Source organism: Leucoraja erinacea, chromosome 17, assembly GCF_028641065.1.
Source record: "Leucoraja erinacea ecotype New England chromosome 17, Leri_hhj_1, whole genome shotgun sequence".
Classification (NCBI taxonomy): Eukaryota; Metazoa; Chordata; class Chondrichthyes; order Rajiformes; family Rajidae; genus Leucoraja; species Leucoraja erinaceus.
This window is the reverse complement of record NC_073393.1, coordinates 3,745,448-3,749,864: the sequence shown is the minus strand read 5'-3', so window position 1 is coordinate 3,749,864 and position 4,417 is coordinate 3,745,448. Positions and strand designations below refer to the sequence as shown.

General features: G+C 38.1%; 1 long non-coding RNA gene across 1 annotated transcript; it reads left to right on the top strand.

Moving 5' to 3' along the window:
• Nucleotides 1–262: 262 nt before the first annotated feature.
• Nucleotides 263–4,078, top strand: LOC129705021 (uncharacterized). The gene is made up of 2 exons (XR_008724840.1): nucleotides 263–1,632; nucleotides 2,712–4,078. It is a non-coding gene; the product is annotated as an uncharacterized LOC129705021 (long non-coding RNA).
• The last annotated feature ends 339 nt before the right edge of the window (nucleotides 4,079–4,417 follow it).

Sequence of the window (4,417 nt, the reverse complement as noted above, 5' to 3'; positions counted from 1 at the left end):
ATTTGGTAATGAAAATGTGGAGGAGTTAGATAATCTTGTGAGATGTCCACCTCCCTATGCCCTACCAGTAGCAATGGCATCTTTACCTGGGCAGTTCCATCAGTAACATCCCTATAACTTGAAGTTCTGACCTTACAAAGCTCTCCAGGATTGGGAGCACGGGAATGCCTTTCTGTGTGTAATTTGTTTAAGGCATTGATGCTACCAGAACAGCTGGTCATTATTAAATGTACTGCACACACTGGTGCTGGGGACCCTCTATAGCAAAAGGCAATGGGTTGCTGATAGTGTATCCAAACAGTGCAGCCTGTACATCCAAATGCATAGTGACAGCAGCTAAACAGATGCTAGCAAATAGAACGGTCCTGCCAAACATGAGGGAGGTATGTACATTATAGAGGGACGCCTCTTGTATATAATAATAACTATGGAAACAAGAGGGCTGTGCCATTGATTCAGCACACCCCGCTTGGACAAGTTGGTGTATAACGATACATTTTTACCCGTCTTACCCATGCTGGTAAGGAGGGAATGATAGGATAACAAAGGAAATGTGGTGGCACTGCATATTAGGAATGGCAACTTTATTCATTTGCATGGGGTTGCCGACCTGTGTAAAAAGTTACATGCTTGAGTTGTTTTACTGTTCATGTTTTAAACTATCTGTTATGTTTAAACTATTTAAATAGTTGTTATTTTAATATATTTGATTCCTTTTTAATGCCTTTGGCAACAAAAAAAAAAAGCCTTCAAAATGTCATTGAGGGTGAGTCTGTAGAACACTCTGCCTGGCAATTCCTGCAGTAGGTAGGTTGTTCAACCTTGTGAGAGACTACTCAGTCTGTCCTGGGGTTCTGGTAAAAGTAAGTCTGGATGGATAACGTCTCTCGGTAGTGAGTCTCAGTTGTAGGCAAGGTCCAAGATGAACAAATTTGGTTCTCTCTATGTCGAAGGTAACAGATTAAGAATGATGAGAATGACTTGGATTGGAATTGCTCCTACTTTAGCAACACGTTGTATTTGTTAAACTATTAAATAGAGGATTGATTTTGGTGATACCAGTACTATATTCAAGAACAAGTGGTTGGGAGATGTTTACACGATATGTATTGGGAATATGACAACATGTTTGAAGGGACTAACTGAGAAGTATTACATATAAGCAAACTAAGTAAAAAAGATGAGAAGGAAGGGATATTGAATGATTTTGTGTTTTAAAAAAAATAAATTTAAAATCAGGAGAAAATGCAGATTTAGTTCTGTGGGCAAGGTGAGCTTGTAGGAGCATATCCGGAGAATTATGTGTCTTTAGCTCTCTGGCATTGAGGAAAATGATATATACATATGTTATTAATCACAAAGCTATCCAGGGGCTTTTGTTTGTGCTCGAGTTGAGGCTGGTAAAGGATGGGAAAGCAGTTTAAGGAGATAATGCCAAGGGCCCAGTGTTATAAATATTGCGTAGTATTTTAGATTTATTTAGTAGGTGGAGTGAAGCTCTACCAACCACTGTTAATAAGGAAAAATGTGCACATTTTAATATCTGACAGCAATTCACTGTGTACACCACCCACAGGTATCTGGGATGGTGGAAAGAGTCAATGGGGATTGCAAAACAAAATTACCCAGGAGGTAAATCCTTATTCTGACAAGCCACATTAGAAAGCTTGATGATGGATATGCAATGGCTATCATTCAAATAAATGATTTATATAATTCCTCTAAAGCATCAAAACCCAAGAAATGTGATTGGTTTTTGAATGCCAGGAGAAAATAAAGGAAGAGGCTTATAGTATTGCTAGGAATAGCAGTAGGCCTAAAATTGTGTGTTTTAGAACAATCAAATGAGAACTAAGAAATTTAAAAAAAAAAGAAAAAGGGAAAGTAAATTACAAAGAGACGTCTTTGAAAATGAAATATTATATACTGCTGGTAAAACAATGTTTTTGTATATGTACTGCTTGTAAAACAATGTTTTTGTATGTGGAATGTGGGAAATTCGAAGCAATGAGCAAAGTTGTGTGTCACTTTTTAAGAAGTTGTCCTTTAAAATGCAAATTTACAAAGTTTATGGTGTGCTAATGTGTTGGCTGATTATAGATCTTTTGAACCAAGGTTAAAAAAAAGACTCATCCCGATTAAAGTGTTAAATGAGATTGGAAATGTCAAAATTACAGAGAAAAGAAAATGTATTATTGATTACTGATTCTGAATGAGTTCTTTTGGGAAAGATTGTTTTGATATGATAACAGAGGTTGTCTTTTAAAATGCTAATGAAGCAAGATTACTGTTTTCAAGCAAACAAAAAGATGTTGAAGCATGTGCTTTGTGAGTGAAATGAAGGTAGATGAAAAATTGTCTTGTGACTTAAAAAAGGAGGTTTGAGGGAACTCACAATGAGGGATGAAAGGTGAGAAGATAAAGTAGATTGGGGAAGAGAACATATTTGGAGAATTGAATATTTAGGTGGAGAGAGCCTCTTCGGATATAATAGGATTAAAGAATAAATTCACAGGGAAGTGTTAGGAAGGAATGGAGGATCAAAGTAGACAAAAGTGCTGGAGAAACAGCTGGTGAACAAGATTCACAACTTTTTATTGATACAGGAAAAGCTGCCGTGTCCACCCCCTGGAGAGTGGGGGGAAGCCACTAACAGGCCCTGGGCAATTAACTAATTATGTATGGTCGGCAATTAACCCATGTCTTGCCAGATCTACATTCCCAGGTTGGAGGAGCTTTGCTGGGAGCCATAAAAGCTATACGATGGGGGTGCTGGGACAAGAAGAAATTGAAACTGTATTGAAAAGAAACAACCAAGTGTTGTTAACAACATGAACTGCTGTAAAGATGAAAGATCATCATCGCTGGATACATTTGATTGACTGTGAACAGTTTGTGGAAACAAGGACGATGGGCTATTGATGCTCCTTTATTCTGGGGTGGCCCAGCCCACATGGACTGAACTTTCTTCAGAATGGCAAACTTGCGGACTAAAACACATTTAAAGGATGGTACACACCTCCTTTTAAACAAGATTGAAGTCAAACATGACAAGCGCAGCAAAGATACCCTGACTACAGACAGTAAGAGGTCTGCAAAGGCCAGTTAAATCTACCTGTTTTTGCCACAACCAAGGCACTGGTGTATTTTAAGGAAACAGTATGTTGGTGACAGGGCATTGTTATGTTGCAAATGCAGTGTCACACAAGAGAAGCATGAACCAGTTACACCAGCACACAGGGAAATCCAAATGAAGCCGAATAAAGGCTGAGCAATTTTTATGATCCTTTTCCTGTCCTATGGTAGTATCTTAGTGTCACGTCCGGGGGAGGTTGGTGGCCATTTAAAATGTTTGGAGGGACTTGTGAAACGATTGTCCACTATGAATTGATTGGGTTACTAGTGTACTATTAATTTGTCTGATGAGATGCTTATGGTCTTTCGTATGTACTCAGCAAGGACTGTAGTTGTTATCAAAATTTTGATAAAAGGATGGAATGATGAAGCCGAATTTTAGTTAAAAATATTAAATTGGTTTCTGGGCTAGCTTACAGCTTATATTTAGTGTCAAATTAGGCTTTCCTCAGGTTGGGGGGTGTGAGAGATAACATTGTCTCCCAAGTGAAGGAGCTGGAGAGAAACCTTTGAAGTAGAGATCAAATAACCAATGTTTATGGGGAAGCAGGCAATAAAGGAAGAGAGAAATAAACAGTTGCATCTTTGTAAACAAGTGACCTATGTTTATGAGGGACCAAATGACAGAGGAAGCAGCGACCAGAGCAAGGGTGGTCTATTTGGAGATAAAACAAATGGACAATGTTTTTAGTATATCTTGTACCATGTAAAAAAAAGGGTTTGATGTGATGCATTCTGTGGAAACCTTTTCCAGTACTTCTGACCATGACTAATGTCTGTGGAATGTGATAAGGGGACAAAAAACCTATTTAAAGCAATGTAATTCTGTTGTTCAGAGAAGAGGACTGGGGACAGTTGAGTGTCTACATTGGTCACTTAGCTGGAATCCTCGCTCCCTTCCATCGGCCGATGTTAAGTAAAGTTTTGAACTGGTCTACCAAAACAGTTTGTGTGGTGTCTGTTTATTAAGAAGCGAACCTGGTTTAGTAGTTAAGATAAGTAGCTTTTTCATCTGTGTATGTGGTACGCAGATATTTCTCCTGTGTTTATATGCGGGGAATAGCAAACAGGTGATTATTTTTAATATTTATGGGGGTTCTTTCCTATTTACAATTCTTTGACCAGAATCATTGTGCTTCATACAGTCTGAGAACTAACTTCATGAATAATGAAACTACAGAAGTCCAGATATACCCAGCAGAGATTTATACCATCCTGTATTTTGACTGGCTCTCTACGAAAAAAAAAAAACAATAGAACGATTTCAAACTCATGAATATTT